The sequence below is a fragment of the Crocuta crocuta genome, unplaced genomic scaffold, assembly GCF_008692635.1.
Source record: "Crocuta crocuta isolate KB4526 unplaced genomic scaffold, BGI_CrCroc_1.0 scaffold159, whole genome shotgun sequence".
Taxonomy (NCBI): domain Eukaryota; kingdom Metazoa; phylum Chordata; class Mammalia; order Carnivora; family Hyaenidae; genus Crocuta; species Crocuta crocuta.
This window is the reverse complement of record NW_027533263.1, coordinates 1,587,516-1,603,070: the sequence shown is the minus strand read 5'-3', so window position 1 is coordinate 1,603,070 and position 15,555 is coordinate 1,587,516.

Genomic DNA, 15,555 nt, shown 5'->3' with positions numbered 1-15,555 from the left:
TGCTTGATCATATGGTTTTTATCCTTTTTCTTGTTAATTTGATGTGTGGTGTTGATTGATTTGCAAATATTGAACCACTCTTGCATCCCAGAAATAAATCCCACTTTATTGTGGTGGATGATTATTTAAATGTATTATTGGATTCCATTTGTTAATATTTTGTTAAGAATTTTTACATCTGTGTTCATCAGAGAAATTGGCCTGTTTTAGGTTTTTTGTTTTTTTTTTTTTCCATACTCTCTATCTGGTTTTGGTATCAGGGTAATACTGACTTCCTGGAATAAATTTGGAAGCTTTCTTTCCTCTTCTAATTTTGGAATAATTTGAAAAGAATAGGTATTAGCTCTTCTTTAAATGTTTGGTAGAATTCCCCTGCGAAGCCACCTGGTCCTGGACTTCCATTTGTTGAAAGTTTTTTGATTAGTGAATCAATATCATTGCTAGTAATTGCTGTTTTCAAATTTTCTATTTTTTCCCTGGTTCTGTTTGGAAGTTTATATTGTTCTAGGACTTTATTTATTTCTTCTAGGTTGTCCAATTTGTTGGCATATACTTTTTCACAATATTCTCTTATAATCCTTTGTATTTCTGTGTTGTTACTTCTCCTCTTTCATTTTTAGTTTTGAGTTCTCTCTTTCTCTGCCTCTTTATTTTGATGAGTCTGGCTAAAGGTTTATCAGTTTTGTTGACATTTCAAAGAACCAGCTCCTGGTTTCATTAATTTGTTTTTTAGTTCTGATTTCATTTATTTCTCTTCTAATCTTCATTATTTCCTTCCATTGGCTTTGAGTTTTGTTCATTCTTCTTTTTCTAGGTCCTTTAGGTGTAGGGATAGGTTGCTTGACATTTTTCTTACTTCTTGAGGTAGGCCTGTATTACTATTATCTTCCCTCTTAGAACAGCTTTCGCTGCATCCCAAAGATTTTGGACCATTGTGTTTTCATTTTCATTTGTCTCCATGTATATTTTGATTTCCTCTTTGATTTCTTTGTTAACTCATTCATTGCTTAGTAGCATGTTAATTAATGTCCACGTATTTGTATTCTTTCCAGACTTTTTCTTCTGGTGATTTCTAGTTTCATAACATTGTGGTCAGAAAGATGTATGATATGATTTCAATCTTTTCAAATATGTTGAGACTGAGGCCTAATGTGATCTATTCTGGAGAATGTTCCATGTGCACTTGCAAAGGTTGTTTTAGGATAAAATGTTCTGAATATATCTGTTAGCTGCCATCTGGTTCAATGTGTCATTAAAAGTTACTGTTTCCTGTTGACTTTCTGTGTGGATGATACCTCCATTGCTTAAGTAGGATGTTTAGATCCCTTACTATTGTTCTGTGACTACACATTTCTTCTTTTATGTTCCTTAATAGTTGCTTGATGTATGTAAATCATACATATGTACTTAACTGCCATTTTGTTACTTGTTTTAGGGTTGTTTTTGTAGTTTTCTGTTACTTCTCTTGCTCCCTTCTTTTGTGGTTTGATGGCTTTTTTTTGTGATATGCTTAGATTCTTTTCTGTTCATTTTGTTTATCCATTATAGATTTTTGATTTGTGTTTACCATTAGGTTTATATATAATATCCTAAGCATATACCAATCTATATTAGGTTGATGGTCACTTTGAATCGATACTAAAAGCACTAAATGCTTACTAGCCCCCATGCAAGTTTTATGTATATGGTATCATACATTATATCCTTTTATTTTGTGAATCCCTTGACTGATTTTTATGGATGAAACTGGTATTACTGCTTTTGTGTTTTAACCTCTGTGTTTTTTTTTACATTTACATTCCAGTTTAGTCAACATACAGTATTATATTCATTCCAGGTGTACACTATAGGGATTCAACAATTTCATATATTACTGTGTTCATCAAGATCAGTACGCTTAATCCCCTTCACCTGTTTGTCTCCCCATGACCACCACCTGCCTGCCCTCTGGTATCCATCTGTTCTCTATAGTTAAGATTCTGGAGGAGGAAGGCAAGATGGCAGAGAAGAAGGAGCTCTGCACATTTCACTCGCCCCCATCTCTCAAACAGAGAAGGCCTGAAGCCATAGGACACTGAACCGCAGGAGTCTGGGAGGAAAAGAGGCAAAGTCCACTAAGAAGACAACCTCATAGGTGTGGGAATGCAAACTGGGGAAGATAAAAACAGGCCGGGCTGGAGACACTGAGGGTGGGGAGGGAACTCCCTTCGTGGGGAGCCTTGGAAAGTGGAGGGGAAAAGAAAGAGCAGCTGAAACTGCTCATAGCACTGTTCCTGGAGAAGAGAAAAACCTTAGCTCGGGATGGAGAATGATCCTGTTTCTAGCTGTGGTGCTGATTTTGGGCTGGGTGTCCTGGTCCCAGGCAGTGCCAGGAGAAACTGCTCCGCTTCTCTCCCAGCTCGATCCTGGCTGGGAAGCATCCCCGCCTGCGGGATTACTTTTTGGACAGTATCAATAAAGCATGCAGACTAAGACCTGGAAACACAGCGGGGCTTGGGACATGGAACATGGCCCACCTTGGCTACGCCCGCAGCACAGGGAGATCAGACCCAAAAGAGTGATTTGCAACACTTGGTTGGAGAAGGGACTGGGACGCCGCCATTTTCCTCCCCACAACCACTAAGGTAGGACCTCAGGGAGCTGCCCATGGGACAGAAGAGGAGGCTAAGACCTGCCTACACCAAACCACGCCCATCCCCGTTAAAGAGCTGCTTTTTTTTTTTAAACTGGAGCCCAGGGCAAGACCAACATGGATGCACTGCCATGATTAATTCTAGATCAATTCTTTCTATTCAGATATATTTTCCCTTGTCTCATTGGTATAGTTAAGATTCTGTTATTTAGTCTCTTTTTCCTGCTTTGTTTCTTAAATGCCACATATGAGGGAAATCATATGGTGTTTGTCTTTCTCTGACTGATTTATTTTGCTTAGCATTGTATTCTCTGGCTCCATCCATGTTATTGCAAATGGCAAGATTTCATTCTTTTTTATGAATGAACACTGTTTAATTATATATATGTACCTTATCTTTTTTTTATCTATTCATCTATCAATGGGCATGTAAGCTGTTTCCATAATTTGGCTATTATAAATAATGCTGGAATACACACAGGAGTGCATCTATCCCTGTGAATTAGTGTTTTTGTTTTCTTTGGGTAAATACCCAGTATTGAGATTACTTGATCATAAGGTAGTTCTATTTTTAATTTTTTGAGGAATCTCCATACTGTCTCCCAAAGTGGCTGCAGCAGTTTGCATTCTCACCAACATTGCACAAGTGTTCCTATTTCTCCCTGTCCTTGCCAGCACTTATTTCTTGTGCTTTTGATTTTAGCCATTCTGATGGGTGTGAGGTGATATTCTACTATGGTTTTGATTTGCATTTCCCTGATGATAAGTGATGTTGAACATCTTTTCATGTATCTTTTGGCCCTCTGTATGTCTTCCTTGGAGAAATGTCTATTCATATCTTCTACCCATTTTTAATTGTATTGTTTGGTGTTGGGGTGTTGTGTTGTATCAGTTCTTTATATATTTTAGATACTTACTCTTTATTGGATATGTCATTTGCAAATATCTTCTCCCATTCAGTATGTTGTCTTTTAGGGATTTTTTTGTTTTGTTTTGTTTTTTTACATTGCTTTGCAGAAGATTTTTATTTTGGTGTAGTCCAAATAGTTTATTTTTGCTTTTATTTTCCTTGCCTCAGGAGAATATCTAGAAAGATGCTATTACTGCAATGTGAGGGAGATCACTGCCTGTGCTCCCTTCTAAAATTTTTATGTTTTCAAGTCTCACATTTAGGTGTTTAATCCAATCTGAGTTTGTTTTTGTGTGTATGGTGTCAGAAAATGGTCCAGTTTCACTCCTTTGCATGTAGCTGTTCAGTTTTCCCAATACCATTTGTCATAGAGACAGTCATTTTCCCATTGTTTATTCTTGCCCCCTTTGTCAAAGACTAATTAACCATATAATCATGTGTTTATTTATGGACTCTCTATTGTGTTCCATTCATCTATGTGTTTATTTTTATGTCAGTATCATACTGTTTTTGATTATTACAGCTTTGTAGTAAGACTTGAAGTTTGGAATTATGATACCATCAGTTGCTTTTTTTTTTCTTCAAGATTTTGTTGGCTATTTTGAGTCTTTGGTGGTTCCATACAAATTTGAAGACTGTTCTATCTCTGTGAAAAATGCTGGTAGTATTTTGATAGGGATTTTATTACATCTGTATATTGCTGTGGGCAGCATGGACATTATAACAATATTTGTTCTTTCAGTCTATGAATATGTTTTTCCACTGTGGGGAGTAGTAGAGAAAGACAGAGACAGAATCTGAAGCAGGCTCCAGGCTCTAAGCTGTCAGCAAAGAGACTGATGTAGGGCTCGAACTCACAAGCTGTGAAATCATGACCTCAGCTGATGTTGGATGCTTAACTGAACCACACAGGTGCCCCTCTTGCTCTCTTCTTTAACGATAATAAGTTGGCTTTTTTAAAGTGATATACTTGGATTTTTCTTTTTATTTTTGTGTATCTGTTGCTCATTTATTTGTGGTTACCATTAGGCTTGTTAATAACATTTTCTGCATATAGCAGTCTATATTAAGCAGATGGTTGCTTGACTTTGAACCCATTCTTTACTCCTCTCCTCCCCACATTTTAGTATATGGTATCATGCTTCCTTTTATTTTGTGAGTCCCTTCACTGATTTTTACAAATATACTTATTTTTACTGCCTTTTTGCTTCCGTCTTTTCTTACTTATGGTCTTTCCTTTCCACCCAAAAGGGTCTCCTTTAATATTTCTTGCAGGGCTAGTTTAGTGATCATGAACTCTTTTTATATTCTGAATGATAGTCTTGCTGGATTAAGTATTCTTGGCTGCAGACTTTTCCTCTTTCAGACCTTTGAATATATCATGCCACTCCCTCTGGCCTGCAAAGTTTTTGTTGAAAAGACCACTGATAGCTGTATGGGGTTTTCTTTATAGGTAACTGTTTTCTTCTGCTTTTAAAACTCTTTATCATCACCTTTTGCCATTTTAATTACTGTATCTTTTGGTGTGGACGTCTTTGGGTTGATTTTGTTGGGTGGGGGAGGTGTCTGTGTCTCCTGGAGCTGAATTTCTGTTTCCTTCTCCAAAATGGGTAAGTTTTCAGGTATTATTTCTTCAAATAAACTTTCTGCCCCCTTTTCTTTTTCTTCTCCCTCTGGGATCCCTATAATGCCAATGTTATTACGCTTGAGGGAGTCACTGAGTTCGCTAAGTTTGTTGATATGTTACATATTTTTTTTATCTGCTCAGCTTGATTTCTTTCCATTATTCTGTCCTCCAGGTCACTCACTTGTTCTTCTACTTCTTTTAGCCTGTTATTCCATCTAGTGTATTTTTAATTTCAATTATTGTGCTCTTCATCTCTGTTTTTTAATCTATGTGTTAAGTGTCTCATTGCTCTCCTCCACTCTTCTCAAGTACCATGAGTATCTTTATGATCATTACTTTAAATTCTCTATGAGGCATATTATTTATATCTGTTTTGCTTAGGTCTCTTGCTATGATTTTGTCCTCTACTATTTAATTTGGGACTATTCCTCTGTCTCCTCACTTTGCCTAACTCTTTGTGGTTTTGTGTTCATTTTTGTTTCTTAAATTTCACATATGAGTGATATCATATATTTGTCTTTCTCTGACTTATTTCACTAAGTGAAATACACTCTAGTTCCATCCATGTTGTTGCAAGTGGCAAGATTTCATTCTTTTTAATTGCTGAGTAATATTCCACTATAGACATATACATCTTCTTTATTCATTCATCAGTTGATGGACATTTTGGCTCTTTCCATATTTGGGCTATTATTGACAATGCCACTAATAAACATTGGGGTGCATGTGCTCTCTTTGAATCAGCATTTTATATCCTTTGGATAAATACCTTGTAGTGCAATTCTGGTTGCACTACTGGTACAACTACTGGTTCTATTTTTAATTTTTTGAGGAACTTCCAAACTTTTCCAGAGTTGCTGCACCAGTTTGCATTCTCACCAACAGTCCAAAAGGGTTCCCCTTTCTGCACATTCTCTTCAACATGTTGTTTCATGTGTTGCTCATTTTAGCCATTCTGACAGGTGTGAGGTGGTATCCCATTGAGGTTTTGATTTGTATTTCTCTGATGATGAGTGATGTTGAACATTTTTTCAGGTGTCTGTTAGCCATCTGGATGTCTTCTTTCAAAAAATATTTATTTGTGTCTTCTGTCTGTTTCTTCACTGGATTGGGTTTTTTGGGTGTTGTTTGGTAAATTAGAGACTTTGGATACTAACCCTTTATCTGATAAGTCATTTGCAAATATCTTCTCACATTCTATTTGTTGCCTTTTATTTTTGTTGACTGTTTCCTTTGCTGTGCAGAAGCTTTTCATCTTGAAGTCTCAATCATTCATGTTTGCTTTTGTTTCCTTTGCTTCTGGAGACGACTAGTAAGAAGTTGCTGTGGCCAAGGTCAAAGAGGTTGCTGCCTGTGTTCTCTAGGATTTTGATGATTTCCTGTCTTACATTTAGGTATTTCATATATTTTAGATTAATTTTTATGTATGGTGTAAGAAAGTGGTCTAGTTTCATTCTTTCACATGTTGCTGTCCAGGAACATTGTGTCCTTTCCCCAACACAGTTTGCTAAAGGGATTATATATTTTTTTCCACTGGATATTCTTTCTGGCTTTGTCAAAGATTAATTGACCATATTGTTGTGGATTCATTTCTTGGGTCTCTATTCTGTTCCATTGACCTCTGTGTCTGTTTTTGTGCCAATACCATACTATCTTGATGATTACAAGCTTTGTAATAGAGTTGAAGTCCAGAATTATGCTTCTAGCTTTGATTTTCTTTTTCAAGCTGGCTTTGGCTATTGGGGTCTTTTCTGGTTCCATACAAATTTTAGAATTATTTGTTCTAGACTTTTAAATTCTAAATTTAAAGTTTTAGAACTACTGTTCTCTGTGAAGAATGCTAGTGTTATTTTGATAGGGATTCCATTGAATATGTAGATTGCTTTGGGTAGCATGGACTTTTTAACAATACTCATTCTTCTAATCCATGAGCCTGGAATGTTTTCCATTTCTTTGTGTCTTCTTCAATTTCTTTCATAAGCTTTCCATAGTTTTCAGCATCCAGATCTTTAACCTCTTTTGTTAGGTTAATTCCTAGGTATCTTATGGGCTTTGGTGCAGTTGTAAATGGGATCAATTCCTTCATTGCTCTTTCTGCTGCTTCAGTATTTGTGTATAGAAATGCAACAGATATCTGTACATTGATTTTATATCCTGTGAGTTTGATGAATTCATGTATCAGCTCTAGCAGTTTTTCAGTGGAGTCTTTCAGATTTTCCATGTAGGTTATGATGTCTTCTGTGAAGAGTGAAAGCTTGACTTCTTCCTTGGCAGTTTGTATTCCCTTTATTTCTTTTTGTTGTCCGATTGCTGGAGCTAGAACTTCTAGTACTATGTTGAACAACTGTGGTGAGAGTGGACACCCCTGTCATGTTCTTAACCTAAGGGGGAAAGCTTTCAGTTCTTCCCCATTAAGGAAGAGATTAACTGTGGGTCTTCCATATATGGCCTTTATGATGTTGAGGTATGTTCCTTCTATCCCTGCTTTCTTGAGGGTTTTTATCCAGAAAACATGTATTTTATCAAATGTTTTTCAGCATCTATTGAGAGGATCATGTGATTCTTATCCTTTCTTTTATTAATGTGATGTAGTGCGTTGATTTCTTTGTGGATATTGAACCAAACCCACAGCCCGGGAATAAATCCCACTTGATTATGGTGAAAAATTCTTTTTTAATGTATTATTGGCTTCGATTTGCTAATAATTTGTTGAGATTTTTGCATCAGTGTTCATCAGGGAAATTGGTCTGGAATGCTCCCTTTTAGTGGGGACTTTGTCTCGTTTTGGCATCAAGGTAATGCTAGCCTCATATAATGATTTTATAAGTTTTTCTTCCATTTCTATTTTTGGAACAGCTTCAAAAGAATAGATATTAACTCTTTTTTTAAAAAAGTTTTTAATGTTTTATTTCTGAGAGAGAGAAACAGTGTGAGCAGGAGAGGGTCAGAGAGAGAGATACAGAATCTGAAGCAGGCTCCAGGCTCTGAACCCACGAACCGTGTGATCGTGACCTGAGCCGAAGTCAGATGCTTAACTGACTGAGCCACCCAGGCACCCTGATATTAACTCTTCTTTAAATGGTAGAATTCCATCTGGCTCTGGACACATGTTTGTTGGTAGATTTTTGATTACTGATTCAATTTCTTTACAGATTATGGGTCTGTTCAAATTTTCTATTTCTTCCAGTTTCAGTTTTGGTAGTTTATATGTTCTAGATATTTATCGATTTCTTCCAGATTGCCCAAATTGTTGGCATATAATTGCTCATAATATGCCCTTATAATTGTTTGTATTTCTGTGGTGTTGGTTATGATCTCTCCTCTTTCATTCATGATTTTATTTGGGTCATTTCCTTTTTCTTTTTGATAAATCTGGCTAGAGGTTTATCAATTTTGATAAGTCTTTCAAAGATCCAGCTCCTAGTTTCATTGTTTTTTTTAAATTTCAGTATCATTGATTTCTGCTCTAATCTTTATCATTTCTCTTCTGCTGGTATAGGGCTTTGTTTGCTGTTCTTTTTCCAGCTCCTTTAGGTGTAAGGCCAGGTTGTATATTTGAGACATTTTTTCCTTCTTTAGGAAGGCCTGGATTGCTATATGCCTCCGTAATATGACCACCTTTGCTGTATCCCGAAAGTTTTGGACTGTCATGTTTTCATTTTCATTGGCTTCCATGTGCTTTTTCATTTCCTCTTTTTAATTTATTGGTTAACCCATTTATTTTTTAGTAAGATGTTCTTTAATCTCCAAGTATTTGTGGTCTTTCCAAATTTTTTCCTGTGATTGATTTCAAGTTTCATAGCATTGTGGTCAGAAAATATGCACAGTATGATTTAAATGTTTTTGTACTTGTTGAGGGCTGATTTGTGACCCAGTATGTGACCTATTCTGGAGAATATTCCCTGTGCACTAGAGAAGAATTTGTATTCTGCTGCTTTAGGATGAAATGTTCTGAATATATCTGTGAAGTCCATCCAGTCTGGTGTGTCATTCAGAGCCATCGTTTTTGATTTTCTGCTTAGATAATCAGCTCATTCCTGTAGCTGGGGTGTTAAAGTCCCCCACTATTATTGTACTGTTATCAATAAGTTTCTTTATAATTACTTGATTTATATATTTGGGTGCTTCTGCATTGGGGGGATAAGTATTTAACAGTTGTTAGATCTTCTTGGTAGATAGACCCCTTAATTATGATATAATGCCCTTCTCATCTGTTGTTACAGTCTTTGTTTTAAATTCTAGTTTTTCTGTCTACTCTGGCTTTCTTTTGACATATATTAGCATGAACAATGGTTCTCCGTCTCCTCACTTTCAATCTGCAGGTTTCTTTAGGTCTAAAATGACTCTCTTGTAAGCAGCATATGGATGGATCTTTCTTTTTTTTTTATCCATTCTGAACCCATGTGTCTTTTGATTGGGGCATTTAGTCCATTTACATTCAGAGTGATTATTGAAAGATATTAATTTAGTGCCACTGTCTTGCCTGTAGAGTTGGTGTTTCTGGTGATGTTCTCTTATCCTTTCTTTTTTTTAATGTTTTTTTTTTTTTTTAATTTATTTCTGAGAGAGAGAGACAGCATGAACAGGGGAGGGTCAGAGAGAGAGGGAGATAATAGAATCTGAAACAGGCTCCAGGCTCTGAGCTAGCTGTCACAGAGCCCAACGCAGGACTGGAACCCACGAACCGTGAGACATGACCTGAGCCAAAGTCAGATGCTTTAACCAACTGAGTCACCCAGGCATCCCTTATCCTTTCTATTCTTTGTTGCTTTTGGCCTTTTGTTTTGTCTTTTTTCTCCAAAAAGTCCATCTTAAAATTTCTTGCAGGAATGGGTTAGTGGTCACGAACTCCTTTAGACTTTGTCCAAGAAGCTTTTTCTCTCTCCTTCTCTTCTGAGTAACAGCCTTGCTGGATAAAGAATTCTTGGCTATATATTTTTTCCACTCACCACATTAAATATATCCTGCCACTCCATTCTTTTTTAAAGTTTATTTATGTTGAGAGAGAGAGAGAGAGAGAGAAAGTGTGAGAATGTAAGCTGCGGAGGGGCAGATAGAAAGAGAGAATCCCAAGCAGGCTCCACACTGTCAGCACAGAGCCCAATATGGGACTCAAACCCACTAACTGTGAGATCATGACCCAAGCTAAAGTCAAGAGTCAGATGCTTAACCAACTGAGTCGCCCAGGCACCCCTATCCTGCCACTCCTTTCTGGCCTGCCAGGGTTTATGTGAACAGATTTGCTGTGAAACTGATCTGTCTTCCATTGCAGGTTAATGACTTTTTTTTCACTTGTTGCTTTCAGGATACTTTCCTTGTCTGTGTATTTTGTGAATTTGACTATGATATGCCTTGGTAATGGTTTTTTTGCTGAAATTAATAGGAGTTCCCTGTGCTTCTTGAATTTTGGTGTCTGTGTTCTTCCTCAGATTAGGGAAGTTTTCAGCTATAAAAACTTTCTGTCCCTTTTTCTCTTTTCATCTTCTGGAACTCTTATTATATGAATGTTACTCCTCTTTAATAAGTCACTGATTTACCTAAGTGCTGTATCATTACTTTTTGCCATTGTGTCCCCTCTTTTTTTTCAGCTTCACTGTTTTCCATAATTGTATCTTCTACACCACTGATTTGCTTTCCTGGTCTGCTTTGTCCATCCAAGCCATCATGGAATCTATTTGAGATTGCATCTCAGTTATAGCATTTTTAATTTCAGCCTGACTAGACTTTAGTTCTTTTATCTCTGCAGAAAAGGATTCTCTGGTGTCTTCTATACTTCTTTCAACCCCAGCTGGTATCCTTATAATTGTGTTTAATTCATCTTACTTACATCTGTGTTAATTAAATCTCTGGCCATCATTTCTTCCTGTTTGTTCTTTAGGAGTAATTCCTTCATCTGCCACGATCCATCACTCAAATTATTACAGGTTGTTGCATTAACCCTCAGATCAATTACCTACATGTTCAAAATGGTTTGATGCTAATCTAGCTGTGTTTCAGGAATGAGACAAGCTCAGGGTCCCCTTACTACTGTGCCATTTTAACTGCCTCTGCCAAGTTTGCTGATTTTTATGGTTGCAGGTTTTAAGTCTTGGTTGTAAGAATTCACAAAATTTGGCCCTCTAATTTTTAAAGCCAAATGCTATGGTGATTTGTCCTCACTGTGCAGCCTCCCTGGTGTGATAGTCTGTTTTATGCCCTTGTCTGCACCTGTATGTCCCTCCTTTTGGCAGCCAGACCTGCAGGGTTTTAATTCCCCTCCATGTCTCTGCCCTTTCTACTTTCTTCAATGTGGCCTCTTCTCTACATTTAGTTCTGGAGTTTATTCTTCCAGTCTTTGGGTTGTTTTCTGGGTTACACCAATTTTAGTGTTATCCGGTTATATCCATGGGACAGGTGAGTTTAGGGCCCTTCTACTCTGCCATCTTTGCCAGAAGTTCTCCCTACTGGTCTTATAAGTGATTTATCTACCCTTATTATTTTTGTATGTGCCTGTGGAATTTTTCCTTTTCTAATTTTATTAGTCCTGTTTATAGATTTTTCTTTCCTTTGAAAAATTAATTCCCTTTAATATTTCTTACAAGGCTGGTTTAGTGGTGACAATTCCTTTAACTTTTGTTTGGGAAATACCTTCTCTCTCCTATCCTGAATGATATTCTTGCTGGATAGAGTATTTTTGGTTTCAGGGGTTTTTTTTCCTTTCAGCACTCTGAATATATAATATGCCACTCCCTTCTGGTCTGCAAAATTTCTGCTGATAAATCAGAAGATACCCTTATGGAGTTTCCCTTGTATGTAGCTGTTTTCTTTTCTCTTGCTGCTTTTAAAATTCTGTCACTGCTTTGGAGTGGCACTGGTCACAGTGGGGGCTGCTTGCAGGATGTGAATTAAAGGAGCCACTTTGGAGGGACTCTTGATAAGTGGGACAGGTTGGATGGGGTGGAACCATAGGAGAAAGCACAGGTAGAGTGTGGTGTGTTAGCAAGCTAGGTGAAGAGGGTTCATGCTGTTTCCTGCAAGTGTCCAGTGATCTAGGCTGGGGGGCAGTGGAGAAATGGTTCCTGTCATCTCTCTTGTTTTTGAACAAGTCTCCTAAAGATCCATACCCCTTTAAGCACATGTTCTGAAATTAGTAAATAAATCTCTTTGCTATGTATCCAGGCACTTTTCAAACTTCTATGCTGTTTCTCAGCAGGGATTTTTGTTATGGTGTCCCTTTAAGGGTGGGGACTCAGCTTCCTTATTGCTCTGTGGCTCTCCTAGAGCTAAGCCCAATGATCTCTAAAGCACCAGGAGGTAAGCCCCACTGATTGTAAAAACTCATGAAGTTAAGCCCCATTGGTTTTCAAAGTCAGATGTTGTGGTGATTCATCACTGTGTCTGAGGTGCCTGCTGTGTGGTAGGTCCTCTCCCTTCTCTGTGTTTGTGGTGTGTCTTTCTTTTGTGGTTAGTCTCACCAAGAGTTTGGGTAAAGACCCCATCTCTGCCTCTCCTACACTTTTCCTTATGGCCTCCTCTCTACAATTAACTGTAGAAAGCCTGTTATACCAGTTTTTGGATTGTTTTTGGGGTTATACTGATGTGGCTGTTATCTAATGTATCCACGGGACAAGGTGAACTTGGGCTCCTCCTACTCCACCACCTTCCCAGGCTCCAATACAATATTTGGATCTTGTCAAACTTTGGTTCACTCTTGAGAAAAACTTTATAGAATTTTTGTCAGTTTCAATTTTTGCAACATAAATCATAAAGACTATGAGGCTTAAATAGAATTGGCTAATGGAAAATGGATTCTTGATCACTCATTTAATGTTATTTTCAAGGTAGTACTTTTGGGTGGGGAGAGACCAAGAATTTCTATTAATCTTCAAGGTTGTTAGTATGTATATCAGAGTGCAACTGGGAAAGTAACTCTGGATTTTTCAAGTAGAAGTAACACAAGGAACTGGTTTCATGAGTGATGGAACCAAGGCTAAGAAACCAAAAGAGATGGTAAGGCCATCCAAAGATTAGCAAGAGTGGGAAGTAATACGAACTGTCAGGTGGAACTGACAGCAAGAAGTGGTGTTACCAGAGACCTAAAGCCAAAAGACAAGATACAGCTGCTACCAGAGATACCACAAGAAACAGAGAAGTGGGACAAAAGGTGAGAAACACCACATTTCTTCTGTGTCCTCTTATGCTCTGCCACTCCTACCTCCCTGGAAACCAGAGAGAGAGAGTAAGGGTGCATGGGAAATGTAGTTCCCAATGAAGCAGAGCAGGAGAAGGGTGAATAAATGGATTTGAGAGCTAAGAATTGAACAGTAGTACTTATTAGGAAAACCGCTGATCTGGCTTGAAATAAGGGAACTATTTACTAAGTGAAACTGAAATCCCCTTTACCTCATTAAATTTGTAATGGCAATATTATAACATACCAAGAGTCAAAAATTCCCATCGAAATCAAAATTATCATAGATCAAATTTTTTCAAGTCTTTTTTAAAAACAAAAAACTCTCTTATCCTTTATTCAAAGAATTCCTTAAATATTTATTAAATATCTACAATATGCCAAACACTTTGCTAAACACTAGGAATATATTAGTGAATAAGACAGTATTCTCAAGGAGTCCACCATCTATTAGGGATATACAGAGTTGTGTAAGTGCTGTTTGGGGAAAGTACTCTAGAAGCTCATAGGAGGGCATTTTAACTAAGGTGACTACTAATTTGGTCCTTCAGAAAGCAGACACTAAGATGAGATTAGACATGTGTGGTAGGCAGAATAATGACTCCCTCTGCCCCATCCCAAACATATCTACATCCTAATCCCAGGAACCTGTATTTTACCTTACATGGCAAAAGGGACTTTGAAGCTGTGATTAAATTAAGAATCTTGAGATGGGGGAGAATATCTTGGATTTTCTGAGTAGGCCTAATTCAATCACAGGAGCACTTAAAAGAGAGAGGCAGAAGGGTCAGTCAGAGAGGTGATCACTGAAACAGAAGCTAAAATAATGCTGGTCCATGAGGCAAAGGCAGGCAGGTAGTCTCTAGAAGTTAGATTTCTCCCTATGGCCCCTAGAAGGAACGTAGCCCCGTCAACCCATTTAAAATTTCTGACCTCTAGAACTGTAAGGTAATAAATTTATATTATTTTATGCCACTATGTTTGTGGTAATTTGTTACATCAGAGATAGAAAAGTAATACAGCAAGCAAGGAACCTATGGTGCAAAATTTAAGGCAAGTGATCTCAGGGGGAGGCTATCAATATCTTTTGTGATGGTTAATTTTATGGGTCAGTTTGGGCCACAGACTGCTCATTTATTTGGTCAAACACTATTCTGGGTATTTCTGTGAGGGAGTTTTTCGTTTATGAAATTGGCATCTAAATCTGTAGATTGAATAAAGGAGATTGCTCTCTTGAGGTGGGTGGCCCTCATCTGAATAGAACAAAAAGGTTGACTAGTCTGACCCTCCCTGAGTAAGAGATAATTCCTTTTGCCTAACTGCCTTCAAAAAGGGCATGAGCTTTTTCCTGCCTGTCAACTCTGAAACATCAGCTCTTCCTGGGTCTTTAGCTAGCCAGCCTTTGGACTGGAACTACATCATTAATTCTTCTGGGTCTCTACATTGCCCATTCACCTTACAGATCTTGGTACTTGTTAGTCTCCATGATAGTGTGAGCCAATTCCTTATAATAAATATTCTATTAGTTTTGTTTCTCTGGAGAACTCTAATACACTCACAGGAAATCTGAGAGGCACTGCTTCAGGCTTCCAGATTCCACCTCTTGCACTAACATCAACTCTCCACTCAGATTCAGGAGACCCTCCTCTATGGTTCCTGTGTGTCTGTCTTACCTAGAGAAAATAGGAGGAAGTTAGTGGAGTGAACTACAGCCCCCGCAACTAGAGGTGATCCCAGGGCCTCATCTGATACTCATCTCCTTTCCCCTCCACGTTGGCAGGTTTTTGATGGAGTAAACTAGACGTTCTTGAGGGGATCCAGCCAATAAACCTCAACAGGTTTGTGTTTCAAATTGTCTTTTCATTTTTACATTATTTGTCTCATTGGTTTTAATTCTTTAGTCTTAAGATGATCATTTTAAAATAACTTTCAGGGGCGCCTGGGTGGCTTAGTCGGTTAAGCGTCTGACTTTCGCTTAGGTCATGATCTCACAGTTCGTGGGTTCGAGCCCTGCATCGGGCTCTGTGCTGACACCTCAGAGCCTGGAGCCTGTTTCCAATTCTGTGTCTCCCTCTCTCTCTGACCCTTCCCTGCTCATGCTGTCTCTCTCTCCTAGAAATAAATAAAACATTAAAAAAAATTAAAAATAAAAATAACTTTCGGGGCGCCTGGGTGGCTTAGTCGGTTAAGCGTCCAACTTTCGCTTAGGTCATGAT